We start from the raw sequence: 17,470 nt of genomic DNA, 5'->3' as shown, positions 1-17,470 counted from the left end.
ACTCAGCAGTGGAATTGTCGTGGTAATGTGGGATCACAGTGCATGTCGCAGCTAAAGGAATCAGTAGAACTGTATGTTGGTGAGGGTGTATTGGTCTTTTAAGTCTTGGAAGGACATCAAATTATCTCCCCTGTAGACATCTCCCAGGTATGAGATGCCTATGCGGTTCAAATGATTGAAGCCTTTAAGGGTGGAAAGCTGTTGGAGCCACGTACCCCGCCATAGGGGAGTCATACCCTTCAGGCGGTGGTCCCAATGAACAAAATGTAGGGCTGCCCTCCAGCACAAGACTAGCGCTTGGGGCAACTAAACGCTATAGAGGAGGCAGAAGAGTCTCTCGAAGCCCCTCAAGTAGAGTTCCAGATGATAGGTCTGGTCCTTAGGCCCGTGGGTCATCATGGAACCAGAGTATGTCGTCTGTGTAGAGCTCTGAGATCCTCGACTCCACCTCAGCTCTATCCCTACACCCGTGCATTGCAGCTAATAAGGCATGCCACGGGTTCAATAGCTAATGCATATAATAACGGGGAGAGGAGGCGGGCCTGAAGTGTACCTCGCTGGACTCGGAAGGGGTCCGACAAGATACCATTCACCCGGACCCATCCCACAGGGTCTTTATGGATAAGAGGAACCATCCAGCATAAAGCTTTCCCCAGGCCCATCCGCCCGCCTCAAAACTGCGTCCATGAAGTCCAAAGAGACTATATCAAAGGCCTTGGAAAATCTACCAGGAGCAATACAAGGGTGCCCTCTAGATCCTGCATTGAGAGAGATCTGCCCGCACACTACGAATGCAGTGACGTGCGCTCCTGCCTGGCATAAACCCACATTAGTCCGGGTGGATAAGTGGCGGAAGAGAGCGAGCCAACCTGGATCGCCATGACTTTAGCAAAAATCTTTAAATCCGCGTTGATAAGTGAGATAGGGCGGTAGGAGGAGCACTGGTCTGTGGGGAGGCCCTCTTTAGGGAGCACCACAATGGTGACACAGTCCAAGCTGAGGGGTGTGGGGGGTTAACAAACCCTGTTGTATTGCTGCATGTTAAAAAGTCAAGAGGTGAGGGGTCAATATATCCTGGAACTTCTTGTAGTATAGGTCAGATATAGCCAAGTCTATTTCTCGGTGGTCAGTGGTTGCTCCGAGTCCCTACATAGAGAAGTGGGGATGGAGGGCAGCGATCGTCTCAGAGAATAGGGTTCTCCACCTCCGCCGGAGAGACGGGGCAACGGGTGTAAAGATTTTGGTAGAAGGAGGCAAAGGTCTAGGTGGGTCCACTAGGCGGCGGCCGCCGGTTTGATCCAATATGGCGGGCACCACCTTAATGGAAATAGTGCGGGTTGCCAGCCAGTAGAGCAGTTTGCCAGATGTATCGCTAGAGTCATAAACCCGTTGGGTAGAAGCTCTCCTGAATTATTCGGCCTCCTCCAAGGAGTCCAGTCGCAATTCTGCGTATGCCAGTACCAGGAGGCGACGTGTCTCTTCCGTATCAGAGGCCACAATCATGTCAGTGGGCAGCGCCGGGGCCAGTCTGCCCGCAGCAGGCTAACAGGGGGTAGCACGTGGCCTCAACAGTCCTGGCCCACAGTCTCCAAGGAGGCAGAGGAGAAGGGAGGCCCACACGACGCAGCATCCACGGGGGTACAGTGCAGCAGTCACCCTCCGGCCTCAGGAGCATCCGGTACCATCATGTAGGCTGCCCCCCTCTGCAGGCCCCAGCAACTCGTCGGAGCAACCTAAAGCCCCTGGCACCCCACCCCCAAGGGGGCAGCAGGGCAAGGAATGCAGGGACCCACAGGAGGTCTCCCCAATGTGGATTGCGTCTGAAAGGGCGAGATTTTGATCGATACCTTATATCTATTGATCCAAACCTCGATCTGGTCGACTGAACCTTTGTTGCCTGTCTAGGAGGAAAACAGTACACCCATCTGCAAGTTAGTTCACCCAATAAAGGACTCTACTCCCAAAGATCACGGACAACTTCTAGCTTTCAAAAGTTTATTGTAAAGAAATGATAAGCTGCAAATACAGACATCTCAGAATGAGATTCACGAGATACACAGGTCCAATTACATACATGTGCTCTCGAAAAGCCCTCAGACGAGCAACAGAAATCACTAACACAAGTTCTAAGAATAATAAAGCTATCAGCATAGACGCATATCTCTCCTTCATTTAGGTTGGAGGAAAACACACACAGGTTAGGCGTCCCTACCCTGTTCTAGATGGTATCCCTACTTAACCAAATCCCAACCTAACAAAGGTGTCAGCAATGAATGACCCCCAAGGGAAGTCACCCACTCTAAGTCTCTTGGTGAAAACCTAAAGTTCTCCAGTCATGACCCCTCTCTGCCTACCCATCCGCTCTCTAAAGGGTCCTCAGGTCTCTGCTCTAACTCCACCCAGGGGTGCTGTCCCTAATACAAAACAGTCAACAACATTTGAGACGCCCCTTGCGAAACGCCTCTCACGTGGTGCAACTTCAGGCTTTTTCCATGATGCTTTGTATTGGGCCTCAGACGTTAGAGTTGACCTTGCTTCTCAGGCTCTTCTCCGGCCCGCTGATACCCCTTAAACATTCCAAAACCCTCCTCCATGTCTGGGCCGTCTACTGAACAGACCTCTATTCATTCATTTATAATTGGATCCCCCCTTTCCTGTTGCAGACAGATATCTGCCGCCAAGAACCCAACTCTCATAGACTTCTAAAAAGGCTTGCAACATTTCTCAGCCCGGACATGTACGTGTAAATCAACATTAAAACATTTCAGGCCTACAATATTTCTCATTATGATTATAGCATTCAACTTCTTCATTTAATTAAAGCATGTTAATACTCTTATTCTATTATTTAGTAAACATTTCTATAAATCATGGCCCATTAATGCAATGACCAAACGTTAAAACAATCTGTGTCGTGAAAAGAAACACCTTTCCTCTTAGCTCCAGCTCTGGCCCTGAGGCCTACCACGTTCTGCTCTTAACCACATACCATCTTATGTTTTAGCAGCTTCACGACATGGATTCAAAAAATAATCACATCTAATAAAGTCATATAATGTCACACATTTCTGTATTAGTTCCACTTCTACTTAAATCTCTATATTAGCTATACATTCAGAATATAATTGCAGATGCTATTAGCACTCATGGCATTTCTCTTCATGATTTGTGCTTACTACAGGTAAGTGTGATGTACTCATACATTTAAATCATTTTGCGCTCTCTCAGTTCCCCCCTTTGATGACCTCTCGGGGTCATCACCAACATTTAAACTGCAGTTATTGCTGGCATTCTCTGTGCTTCCAGAGCCCTCAGGCTCCTGTACTGATTATCTTGTATGGCAGCCAATCTCTGCAGCTGCTCTCTTTGGGCCCTTTCTGACCTTCTTGCTCTGTACCATTTGAATACCCTCACCAATCCCCACAATATTATCCCACAGATCAATATTATGATGATAGGCTTTAGGATATACCAAACAAAGCTTTTTCCTAAGGTGGAAAGCCACCCTCCAACTGTACTCATTCCGTGGCCCACCTTTTCCCAAACATTTTCTCTACTCAAGTCTTCGATCTCCTTGTGAATATCAGTTATGTTCCTAATAACCTTCTCAAGGGGTTTTGAATTGTCTGGAATGTAAGTGCAACATTCCTGGACCTTCAAAGCCTTACAGACTCCGCCCTCTTTTGCTAGTAGGACATCTAATGCAAGCCGATTTTGAAGAACCATAGCCCTTATCGATTGCATCTCTCCTTCTACCAGCATTAAGGACTGAGCAGTGCTGGCAGACAACCTGTCGACAACTGTTGCCAGTCGTCTAATTTTAACATCATTAAGGATTATTCCCAAAAGAGGGAACATAGCTCCAAAGACATCTCCAACCATTTCGGCATCACCTACATCTCTCCTTCCCCTCGATGAGGTCTGACCCTCAATGATCACTAAGTCTTGTGCATGATATATTTTGGGGAAGACAATTGCCAAGTAACATGATCCATACCAGTTGTCAGGTAGTCTCACGTAAGCATTTCTTCCACATACAAAATACACATTTGGAATCACTTGCATTCCCTTCAGGAAATCCTTAGTGTAGTACTCTAAATTAAAAGCATGTTCACAGTCAACTTCACCTACGTATACATTTTCATAATACGTTTTGGCTCGGTGAAGACATAACTTTCCTCTCTGCGCTTTATCTAAAGCTATTGGACCACTACTACCCTTTCTCTGGTGTGACTTCTCTTCCTCGGTCCAATCTGTTTTCCCTTGTCCTGATTTTTTCAAAATCTTTTGTCTCCTGTAACGATCATCCACCTGCCCTATGAACTTCTTCTCGACTTCTGACACCTTGCATGTCAGGTTATTTCTACGGGCATGTGAAGTATCTAAAGTAATCCAAGGAATGAAGAACTTGGCCAATCTGTCTTCACTCTTCCAGTAATCCCATTTATTCATCTGCTTATAATTTGGGACTTCCGGCAACACTGAATCATAATTTGAGAAATAGTATTCAAAACTATCTCTCTCATAAAATATACTAAGCAATAAGCTACATGTAATGCCATATGTCAGAGGGAGGTGATGATAGCGAATTCCTTCATCTACAGACGCCGGCAACTGCATGCAGACGTAGCAATCCTTAACCTCCATGGCATCCACGTATTCATATAAAAGTTTAGCATAAGCATTTGACCTAAAGTCTCCTTGGGACTCGTCTACATGTAACCTGCGGGCTTCTGCAGCCAATAACGCTTTCTCTTGAGTGTTTTCCCTTTTCTCACCAGCAACAATAGGTGTAAGCGTTACTACAGAACTCACATCAGTTACCTTTACCTCTTCTTCATTTCCCTTTACATAAGAAATTGTTACCACTAAAGCTATTAATATTATCACTCCTACTATTAGTGTACCTATAATACATTTAGCTCTGCGGTTCGGGGTGCCGGCCTCCATTTCGTCAGACGATATAGCTCTCTCTTTATCTTTGCAAAAAGTTCTTTTCCTCTCGTTCCTTTACAGTCTCTTTTCAATCCTTTTTGTCTTTAGAATCCACACAGCTGGAGGCTGACAACCTTCTTCGCAAAAGTCCTTTAACAGTTCAAAAAGACAACCCTAGCCCTTCTCCATCCGCTCAAGGGAAGTTCCCTAACATTCTCTGCTTCCTGGGCGCTAGGTAATCTTCTTTTTTTCTGCTTGCTTTATTTACAAAGTCCTTTAACAGTCTACTATCAGATTTGTGGTTGCAGCTTCAATAGCATAGTTCAGTATTTCCAAACGAAGATTGTGCTCTTCATGTGCTGTTATCGTTGTACCAAAGTCGGGGAATTGCAATTCTGTAAGAAACATGTGTTTTAACTTGCTGAGGCGGGGAGGTCTGGGGAGCATGAATGTTAGTGACCCTTCTTGTTCGACACCGGGTACCAACAGTCGTAGTTCCACGGTGATAATGGGCTCAGAACTGGACACCACCACCGCTCGGATCCTCCCTGTCTCCGGTTTCACAGACATTTGACGCCAGATATGTCCACTCAGGTGTGGAGTATCTTCTGTTAGGCACACGCACTCTTCTTGACCTTCTTCGGTCCGGTGCTTCAGCACCCTGAGCACCTTCTTCTAGGTCTGAGTCTTCTGATATCGGAGGAAGGGTTGCTTCTGGAGTTGACCTCAGGCTAGAGCTCCTTCTTTGCGGCCAATTTGCTTCTCCACGTGCCCTTCTACTCCTTCTTCTTCTTCTCTGTTCTTGCTCTCTCTCAGACCTGTCAGGGTCTGACTCGTACTCCCAGCTACTTTCTCCTTCTGTAGCGTCTTCAGTTTCACTGTTGTACTGACCGTCCTCAGCTTGGTCAGACTCGTTCCCTGCTTCCGCTGGCACCTCTACAGCTTGGCTAGCCCCCTCTATGGCTTCTCGGTCCTCAGCTGGACGTCCATCCGAGAGAGGAGCTGTTTCCAGAGGTGCTGGAACCCTTTTCGTATGTGACGCGTGGATCCAATTGGGCAGGCCTCCCACCTTTACAGCTGTGTTTGTGATCAGGATGACCTGGAAGGGCCCACGCCAACGAATATCCAAGCAGCTTCTTCTCACATGTTTCTTCACCAGGACCCAGTCCCCAGGATACAGGTCATGGCAAGGGCCCTGGCACGCTGGAACCTCGGCAGCCTGCACCTGGAGGGACACAGAACGCATGGCGTCAGACAGCCCCTTACAATAGTCCAGGATCATATCATCTGTGATATTTAACAGTGCAGTAGCTGGAATAGATGGCAGCCTCATTGCTCTCCCCATTAACACCTCATGTGGTGACAACCCTGTCCTTCTGTCTGGGGTACTACGAAGGCTCATGAGAACTAATGGCAGGGCATCAGGCCAACTCAGAGTCGTTGAGGAGCACACTTTCGCTATTCTGGCCTTGATTGTGCCATTGATTTGTTCCACAATTCCTGAGGCTTCTGGTCGGTAACTGCAATGCAGCTTTTGGTCAATATTTAGTGCTACACAGATCATCTTCACAAGCTCGCTGTTAAAATGTGTTCCCCTATCCGATTCCAAAAAGGCCGGCACCCCGAAGCGAGGAATGAGTTCTCTAAGCAGTAACTTGGCCACTGTGAGGGTGTCGCACCTACGTGTAGGGTATGCCTCAACCCATCTGGAGAACACACAAACAACCACCAGGACATAGCGGAGGCGGTTGCACCTTGGCATTTCAATGAAATCTATCTGCATTCGATTGAATGGACCTCCAGACCTTCCTATGTGACTTAGTGCAACTGGTGTTCTTTTCCCTACATTCAGCTGCTGGCAGGTCACACAACGCTGGCACACTGCTTCTGCTGCTATTCTAAACTTAGGATTGTACCAAGTCTGTCTAAACACTCTCAGCATAGCATCTCTCCCTAAGTGTACGGGACCATGTATGAGTCTAGCCATTGGACTCACCATCTCATTGGGCAACACTGCTCTGCCGTCTGCTGAGACCCAAAAATGGGTCTCACCCATTACACATCCTGCCTTTTCCCATGTTTCTTTTTCAGAATCAGGAGCATTTTCTTGCATGGTTGACAGTTCATCCCAAGTATCAACAGTTTCCAGTATCATGGCTAATTCAGTTCTTACATTTATTCCACCCACATCCACCTCTGTGAAAGAGTAACCTTGTTCCGCGCAATACCGCGCAACTTCATCAGCATATCTATTGCCTTTCGAAACAAAGTCCTCATTTCTGGTATGTGCGATGCACTTTACAACTGCGATACTTGCTGGGCATTGCAATGCTTCTAACAACAGGCGCACAAACTCTCCATTGCGAATGGGAGAGCCTGAAGAAGTCATGAACCCTCTTTGAGACCATAACTGCCCGTAATCATGAACTACCCCATACCCATACTGGCTGTCGGTGTAGATGGTGACTCGAATTTGGTTGCCTGCTAAGCAAGCACGTGTCAGGGCAATAATCTCGGCTACCTGAGCGGAGTGTACTCCTTCCAGGCACCCAGCTTCCACAACTCCTTCAATTGTACAAACAGCATAAGCTGCTCTCAACTGCCCAACCTCGTCTCTTACACATGAGCCATCGACAAAGAAAACTTCGTCTGGGTCGGTCAGTGGCTCATCTACAATGTCGGGTCTGGGTTTGGTGCATAGTTCAGTCACATCGAGACAGTCATGGTCTGTACATTCATCATCATCATCGATATCATTTGGAAGTGGCATCAAGGTAGCAGGGTTCAAAACAGAGCATCTCTTGAGGGTCACATTCTCTGCAGCAAGAATAACTTGCTCATAGCGCGTGAGCCTACTGTTGGTCAGATGCTGTGTTTTGGTCCTGGTCATCAACAGTTCAACAGAATGTGGCACGCACACCTCTAACGGGTGCCCCATGACGATATTTTCACATCTCTCAATGCTGACACCCGTTGCAGCAACGGATTTGAGACATCCGGGCAACGCTGCGGCTACTGGGTCTAAAGTAGCCGAGAAATAAGCAACTGGTCTACGGGCATTCCCATGGATTTGGACCAACACAGACAACGCACAACCTTCCCTCTCACAACAGTAAAGAAAAAATTGTTTATTGTAATCAGGCATTCCCAATGCCGGAGCACGACACAGGTCCTCTCTCAGCTGTAGGAACGCCATCAAACAGTCTTTGTCCCATGGTACCGGATCACTCACCTCTTTGTGCGTCAGTTTTTGCAAGGGCTTTGCTTTCAGTGAAAAGTTCACGATCCACTGTCGGCAATAACCCACCATCCCTAGGAACATCCTGACCTCTCTCTGTGTTTTAGGCGCATTCATTTTCATGATCGCCTCTATCCTGTCTGGTGACACTTTTCGTTTGCCTTTCTCAATTCTGTGTCCCAAGTACTGCACTTCTGTCAGGCAGTACTGCAATTTTCCCGGGGACACCTTATGCCCATTGGCAGCTAGGTGATTTAACAAAGCAATGGAGTCTTCCCTGCAAGCTTCTTCTGTTTCTGACGCCACAAGGAGGTCGTCTATGTACTGGACCAGAACTGACTTCTGGGGCAGCACTAGACTTTCAAGATTTTTCTTCAGAAGCTGGTTAAAGATCGATGGACTCTCTGTATACCCTTGAGGGATACGACACCATGTTAGGACGCGATTTTCCAGCTTAAATGCGAAAAGAAAATGGCTATCTTCGTCCAAAGGGATCGAAAAGAAAGCCTGACAAAGATCGATCACAGTGAACCACTCTGCTTGGAATGGAATCTGAAACAGTATCACTGATGGATTCGGTACCACTGGACAACACGAAACGACTATGTTATTAATCTTTCGAAGGTCCTGCACTATCCGAAATTTCCCATTTGGTTTCTGCAGACCCATAATCGGGGAGTTGCATGGACTACCCACGATTTCTTTCAGTATTCCCTGTTTAATCATGGACTCGATCACGGGTTTTATGCCTGCAATCGTTTCTGGAGTCAATTTATATTGGGGTGTTCTTGGGAACTCAGCATGCGGTTTCACTACAATTTTCACTGGGTCTACCCCTTTGACCAATCCAATCTCTTCCCCAGTGAAATCCCATACCTCGGATGCCACTGTCTCTCTCAAGTCCCAGGGAAGCTCGTCTACTGTTAAAGTAGGGTACAGCTCCACACATATTCTTGAGTTTGCAACTTTGAAATCTGCATCATCATCATTAGTCAATACCTCCACTCCCTGGGGGGTACAGTATATAGTACAATTCAATTTGCACAACAGGTCTCTTCCTAGCAGACACACAGGGCTTGAATCGCAAACCACAAATTGGTGCTCATCGCTGTACTTCCCTATTTTCACCTGTACCGGTTCTGTCAATTGGCTGGTTATTCTCCTGTTTGCGACCCCTACCACCTGTATGGTCTCTCCAGACATGGGCAGGTCTGGAACTGCAGCTGATCTGATCGTGGATCTAGTGGCTCCTGTGTCCACCAGAAATGTCGTAGGGCACCCTGCTACTTCTGCTTCCACATAGGGTCCCCTCTGATCTACCTCCAAGGCTGCCCCAAGGGTGCAGTCTTCTCTTTCCACTCTCTGTCCGGTTAATGGGTCCACATAATAGCATTCTTCCCCTTCCACAAACAGGGGCATTTGTCTATAGGTCTTACCCATACTCCCTACTCGAGGAGGTTGCGGGAACTGGGCTCGGGGAGGAGCCCCCCCCCCTTTGAGCACCTTTCCTTGGTATGGCGTTACCCCTCTTGTAGGCGCGCTCTGAACCTCTTCCTCCTCTATCTCTTGCTCTCCTATCTCTACATTGTAAGGGCACTCGCGTTTCCAATGCCCCACCTCGTTGCACTGGTGGCACCTAGTCGTTTTCTTCAAGGTAGCGATGTCTATTCTGGGTCTAAAGGTGGAACTCTCCTCATTACCCTTGTTCTGACTGTACTGCTTCTTTCCTCCTGTACCTGTCCCTTGCTGCTGTTGCTGTTGTCCCCCCTTCCCTGCTGCCTGCATCTGTACCACCATCAACTTTTCTTTTAGTTTCTTTGCCTTGGAGTCTATCTCATCACAGCAGTACCTTGCATATCTCAGTATTTCATCTAGGGGTTTAGTTTGCCAACAAATCGAGTGTTGCTGAATCATTAAACTAATATCCGGTCTCAGTCCCAGAACGAACTTGGACACAAATTGCCCTATGTCTTTTGGATCCATTACATCCAAGCCGCTATACTGTTTAAACGCCTTCAGCAATCTCTCGTAATATTCGTGAACTGTCTCTTTGGGTTCCTGTCTTGTTCGGTCTATTCTGACCCAATCTATGTCTTGCATTGGCACTTTTTCTTTCAGCCAAGTCATCACTCTCTCGAATTTTGCCATCACGATTTCGGACGGCCCATTAGTCTTGGCATCTCTCTCTGGCTCCGTTGTGGGCCACTCAGCGCTAACCTTGCATGCTGTCCACAGATCGCCTGGTACTACAATGTCAAACAGCGTGTTCAGATCTATCCATAGGACCTTCGAGATTTTTACAAACCTCTCGACTTGCTTGTACCACTCCACAGGGTTCTCTCGTAACTTGGGGAAAGAGGTGGTAAAAGCAGCTAAATCTCCCCTACTCCAAGGGACATGTACATAGTTCCCATTTGCGACTTCACGCAAAGGGTAAGCTTCTATTCCCTGCTGTCCTGGTGTCATACCAATCATGCTTCTCCTGCCGGTCCCTTTCTTGGACCACCTCTCTTCCCACTTATCTAGTGCTCTCCATGTCCTTATTCCTGTAATCAGTTCCCTTATGTGCGTTTTCAGCCCAATCGTTCTCCTCTCATCTAGGTCTCGATCTGTGTAATGCAGCCTGTGGTTACCCTGTAATGCTTTGGTTCTTGACAGATCCACCATATATTTGCCTGCTAGTTCGACTAACTTCTCATGGACTGCTCTCGCTTTTCGAGTAATGTCCTTTGCCATATACAGTATTTCATCCTGTTCATACATTTCCATTCTTTCTAAAGGCAGGGTACCATCTACCATGTCATCCAGATCTGACCTTAAGCTGGAGACATCAAGTCTCTTGGCTTTTATCTCAGCTCGCAATATGTCTTTCGAAGGGGGCTCACTGGTCTCCCTACCATCCCAACTTCGAGCTCTGCGTTTGGGCTCGGGAGAGTTAATGGGTGCCCTCCCTTGCTCCCATCTCTCCAGGTCCCATGCTCGGCCATCCGATCTTGGAAGGTGATGGAACACGGGCCTGTTATCCCTACTCTCTCTCTGCCCACTCTCTTCTTCTTCTCTCCTCTCACCGCACACCTCTCTGTTATTTTCCCTCTGGTCGCTACACTCTCTTTGCCTCGTATCGCTCAGTATCCGATACGATCCTTCCTGGTTCCCCATATTCCCTGGGCTGCGCTCATTTCTGTCATCACAGGGACTATGGTGCGACCTCTCACAACTCCCATTCAGTTCTCTGGTGCCGGGTACACAGTGTGGACACTTAAAGCTGTTTCTGTACTCTTGCGCTCTCCTCTCCCCTTCACTGAGTATTGGGCGCGCCACCCCTTCGCTCCCAGGGCCCCCGTTTTCCAGGTCTATTCCACCTCCATTCCGGGCCCAATGGGTGACTCCCCTACTCCCTCTACAGTCCCACTCCGGGCTACTCTCCCCAGCCCCGCAGTGAGTCCGTGCTCTGCTGTCCTGCCTTTCCCTTTCAGCTTCTGCAGCATTGATGCACTTTTGAGCCTTCACTGCCTCATCCCACTGCTTCATGTACTCATTTAGCTCCTGAAAGGATTTTCGTCCCGATCCCCTCAGATCCATTGGCCATCTAGGGCCCCCAGGATCTCCTCCTGGGTCCCCTGCTGTGTGCATCGGTGTACTCCACTCTCTGGGTATCGGCATCTGACTTGGGGAATTAGTGGTATCGTTCCTCCTTGCCTTCTCTGCTCTTTCTCTGTCTTTCCGTACCCGTTCCTCCCCTCTCGCTCTCTCTTGGTCATATATCGATATTATAGGACCTATGGTAACAGGTACCTGTAGTGCATCTGGTAATGGGTAGGATGTGGCGCTTTCCGTTTCCGGCGCTCTTTGTACCACAAACCTCCCGACTACCTGTTGCACCTGACTAGGCTGGGACAGCTCTTTCTTTGGCTCAGGATCCCACTCTGAACTGGGAAGCGGTCTATGCTCTCCTGCATTGCCCCCCTTTGCTCCTTCAGTATTCTCGACCTCTCCCCCTGCTCTATTATACGGGGGTGGCCTGTCTGTCAATAATCTGTTTATCAAGCTATCCTCTGTTTCGCTCTCATCATCTTCTTCCAGGGGGGTTTTATTTACGGGCGCCTCTAACACTGGGTACAGTTTATTTATTTCCAAATTGTGCACTCTCCATCTTTTAGCATCCGCATCCCACCTGGCATCCTGCACTGCCCTTACCGATCGTTTCACCCTTTCTTGTCGTCTGTTCATATTCTTTTCATGCGCTGCCCTAATCCATGCTTCAAGAGCTTCAAACTGGGTTGGTCTAGGCAAGGGTCTCTTTGAGGTCATGACTGATTTCAATCGATGTAACACCTCTAATCTGAACGTCCCGTACTTCGGGAACGTCAGTTCCTCATTTCCTTCAGTAATCTTACTCCACTCTGATATCCAAAGGATCGTATGCAACCCAACATTTACTGCCATATAACGAGCTGGCGTACCCTCCGGCGGGGCTTCTTCCCCTTCATACGATCCCCGCTTCTCTTTTTTAAACAGCGCTTTCAACCATTTAAAACACTTCATAATTATGCGCACAAAATCCAGCCTCGCTACTCTGTTTACTTCCTGATGACAATCCACCAATCCTGTCGCGGCTTTGCTAGCTTGGCCTATCACAGCGCGGTCTTTCTCCGGTCGGCCAATCACTGCGCGACACCACCTGACGTCACTTTTCTCCGCTTCGCAGCAGCACCCCTCCTTTCTCAACTCGTCTCCCGGTTATGCATGCGTCCCATTCATACACTGAAAAATGACTACTTCCGACCAAGCGGTCACTTCTCTCGACTGTACGTCCACAGTCTATCTGTAATTGTCAACACAACTGACGAGATGTCTATCGTCTCTCTGATAGGTTGCTTACACACACAGTAACTTCCGACCAGCGTCCGTTACTCACGCACTCACTCTTACGTTCCCCCTATCTCGGTCTTTCGGGTGATCAATGGTACCTCATGACCCCCTTCACACTAGTTGACAATTACTCTGGGTGTCCGATACACCCGAACCACTTAAGCTCTCCTTGAACTTAAGATTTCCACCGGTTGCGCGCGCTCACAACCTGTTCCACAGTCACTCTACAGACATTCAACTCCGCCAGACATTACAACATAGATACAATACAAAACACCGCAATCTAACACGCATAACCCTTTATACTCACTCTCGACCGATACTGCTGCTTTTTCTGTCTCACGTCATCCGGATCTTCTTCTGCGGGCTGTTCTTCCGATCATCGATTTCTAGGGGCCTTGGGGTAAGCTAACCTGGCCTAGGCTACCGTCCTCAAGAAGGCAACCATCCTCTATAGCTACCAACTGAAAGGGCGAGATTTTGATCGATACCTTATATCTATTGATCCAAACCTCGATCTGGTCGACTGAACCTTTGTTGCCTGTCTAGGAGGAAAACAGTACACCCATCTGCAAGTTAGTTCACCCAATAAAGGACTCTACTCCCAAAGATCACGGACAACTTCTAGCTTTCAAAAGTTTATTGTAAAGAAATGATAAGCTGCAAATACAGACATCTCAGAATGAGATTCACGAGATACACAGGTCCAATTACATACATGTGCTCTCGAAAAGCCCTCAGACGAGCAACAGAAATCACTAACACAAGTTCTAAGAATAATAAAGCTATCAGCATAGACGCATATCTCTCCTTCATTTAGGTTGGAGGAAAACACACACAGGTTAGGCGTCCCTACCCTGTTCTAGATGGTATCCCTACTTAACCAAATCCCAACCTAACAAAGGTGTCAGCAATGAATGACCCCCAAGGGAAGTCACCCACTCTAAGTCTCTTGGTGAAAACCTAAAGTTCTCCAGTCATGACCCCTCTCTGCCTACCCATCCGCTCTCTAAAGGGTCCTCAGGTCTCTGCTCTAACTCCACCCAGGGGTGCTGTCCCTAATACAAAACAGTCAACAACATTTGAGACGCCCCTTGCGAAACGCCTCTCACGTGGTGCAACTTCAGGCTTTTTCCATGATGCTTTGTATTGGGCCTCAGACGTTAGAGTTGACCTTGCTTCTCAGGCTCTTCTCCGGCCCGCTGATACCCCTTAAACATTCCAAAACCCTCCTCCATGTCTGGGCCGTCTACTGAACAGACCTCTATTCATTCATTTATAATTGGATCCCCCCTTTCCTGTTGCAGACAGATATCTGCCGCCAAGAACCCAACTCTCATAGACTTCTAAAAAGGCTTGCAACATTTCTCAGCCCGGACATGTACGTGTAAATCAACATTAAAACATTTCAGGCCTACAATATTTCTCATTATGATTATAGCATTCAACTTCTTCATTTAATTAAAGCATGTTAATACTCTTATTCTATTATTTAGTAAACATTTCTATAAATCATGGCCCATTAATGCAATGACCAAACGTTAAAACAATCTGTGTCGTGAAAAGAAACACCTTTCCTCTTAGCTCCAGCTCTGGCCCTGAGGCCTACCACGTTCTGCTCTTAACCACATACCATCTTATGTTTTAGCAGCTTCACGACATGGATTCAAAAAATAATCACATCTAATAAAGTCATATAATGTCACACATTTCTGTATTAGTTCCACTTCTACTTAAATCTCTATATTAGCTATACATTCAGAATATAATTGCAGATGCTATTAGCACTCATGGCATTTCTCTTCATGATTTGTGCTTACTACAGGTAAGTGTGATGTACTCATACATTTAAATCATTTTGCGCTCTCTCACGTCCTACCTGCACTGTGGCGGGGGCACACAGTAATGTCCACCGCGTCCGACTCGGCAGGAAAGTTCAGTCTCAATCGTAGATAGGGACGGCCTGTAGGGCCGGTGGGAGAGTCGTGCATCCGCTCAACTCCAGGATCACCTCACTAAGCTGGGGTCTTTACCCACGTGTCTGGCCTTGGCCCTGACGTGTAGCGCATGCCTCGCTCGTGTCGGCGTACAGCTGTATTCTGGCTCTGGGGAGCCGCAACGGCACAGCCGCCTCCTTGTCTGTGGATCGGTCTTCTCCAGCTGCATGGATCGTGGTCATCCCCTACAGCTCCAGTACTCGTAGAGGGGATGTCCAGAGCCTCTTCCCACCTAAGAGACTCTGTGTAGGTGGGTAGGGTGCTGCTGTCAGGCAGGATGTTGGAGGATGTAAATTAGGCGTTGGGAGCTTCCTCAGAGCCTGGCCACCTTGACCACGAAAAGAGCGGCTTTGCTTTTAGGTAAGGTCTTTACTTTAAAAGAGGATGTAAGGGGTTAAAGGTAAATAAAGTATAGTGCGGGTCTGCAACAAGGGTCAAGGGGAAAGGAAGAAACAAGAATAACCCCCTTAAAAGGAAGGGAAAAAACAACCTACCTTGCTTGCAATGCATCTAACAGTAGCTCTTAAACAGTATATCAGCCAGTCCAACAATCTCCTCTCCTCCTAATTACAGTTACCTCGTGTACAACCACAATACTTCTCATTGAATATACACCATTTAGTCCCGTAGCCCCTGGTTCTTGGCTTGGTTTTACTTCCTGCCACAACCTTAGATGAGCACCCCCTTGAGTTATCCTGACCTTAATCTTCCACTTACCTCACGTGTAATCATTCTTATCTCTGTATTGTGCTTCCCACTTTCTCGCCATTTACGCGATCTTTGTTTTAGTCCCTGCACTTCCGCTTCTTCCACTATTATTTCACAAAGAGAAATTTATAGATAAAGGCTTGCTTCCTTCCTATCACCAGTTTCTCCTTCTCCACTCCCACTTTCTTCCGCTTATTGTTTTCCTTCTTAACCTTCCAGCTTCACAGCTACCATTAGAGTAACACATTTTACCGAATCAGTGAAGATTAAGACTTTGCATCAGCAGTCTCATGTTCCCACCACTAATTCAACTTCTTTGACTCCTGGATCATGTAGTGATTGCCAGCTCAAACTAGACCTCATCTGAATCTTTTGAGCTCCTTTCTACCTCCAGCACATCGGCATCTCTATCCTTTCTTCTGCTCTTTACTTTCTCCTTCAGTTCCTTCAGTTGTCGAAACACTTGAGCTGAATGACCAAACATCCCTCATTCCTTCAATCTCTTACCACTTGGCCATATATTGCTTAGTCGTCGAACAAATGGAAGCATCTTGATTCCATTGACTGTTTCATAATCTCATAAAGGAATGACTAAGACTATGCATAGGATCATCCAATGCTTTATGTATGCCTGATCTTAAACACCTTGTCATGATGTACAGCAGATACGTCATAAGCTGAGAAGTAGAGGTACTGGATTTTGCTACAAAATATTGAAAATAGATTTCAAGTCAATTTATTTGATAATACTGCCAACAACTGTCTTGGGGAAACTAGAATTTGCAGAAAGGATATGGGAATATTGATATGAGCTCAATTTTTCTACATTAAGAGGGGCGGATTTTAGACTCATGCACTTTTTCAGTAAATGGTTGTAATAATTAACCCATGAGTTTTTGGATGAAAATGGGGCCAGTGCCAATCCAATTCGTCCTAGCTAAATAAATCCATAAAGCAATATATTGGAGCACTCCAACAATTTGTTTAAATAACACTTGAGGACAAATAACCAGAAAAGTCACTGCATAAGTCCAAGGTCATGTGATATATTTTCGTATCACCAATGGGACTTTTTCAAGCTGTGTGACTACAAACTGTAGTTCAATTTCCTCTAACAATCATCAATATTTTCAAGTTCCCTATGAAGTTGTGTTGCTATTCAGTCATCAGCGACACTGGCGTAGAGAGCTCCAATAAACTCTGTCCCTCGCAAAACGAAATGGGAGCTTGAAAATATTGATGATAAACAGATGAGGATGACTACATTTGTTATTAGGAAGAATCGAACAGTCCAATAGGTCACAGGAGAGATCAACTAGAAGAAACTCGTACTCTTGCATCTATATCGCCTTACTTCATCTATTATCTCTTTCGATGCTGATGACGGAACCGCTCCGTCATCAGCTGCGGTGGCGCTGTGCTGATGACGGAGCGGTTTCATCATGGCCCGCTCGCCGGGTCTGCGCGGTGCGGATTCCGCGCCTGCGCTGAGCGTTCTACTGTGCGGGCGGGGCCATGACGAAACCGCTCCGTCATGAGCACAGCCCAACCGCGGCTGGTGACGCAGCGGTTCCGTCACCAGCATGCGCCCGCCGCACGGCCGCCCCGCCCCCTTGGCGCTGCGGCGGAATAGCCGCTGCAGCGATGTGGTTATTGTTAGAGGAATAAGAAATACTGTTTGTAGTTATACACCTTAAAAGTCCCATTGAGGATGAAACAT

The 17,470-nt window shown here is 47.2% G+C and overlaps 1 protein-coding gene across 9 annotated transcripts in view; it reads left to right on the top strand.

Moving 5' to 3' along the window:
* ACBD4 (acyl-CoA binding domain containing 4) overlaps window positions 1-17,470 on the top strand; it is a 454,150-nt gene that overhangs the window by 20,912 nt on the left and 415,768 nt on the right. The window lies entirely within an intron of this gene.

Source organism: Lissotriton helveticus, chromosome 5_1 (assembly GCF_964261635.1).
Source record: "Lissotriton helveticus chromosome 5_1, aLisHel1.1, whole genome shotgun sequence".
NCBI classification, from domain to species: Eukaryota; Metazoa; Chordata; class Amphibia; order Caudata; family Salamandridae; genus Lissotriton; species Lissotriton helveticus.
The sequence above is the reverse complement of the archived record's forward strand: the minus strand, read 5'-3'. Positions and strand labels throughout refer to the sequence as shown.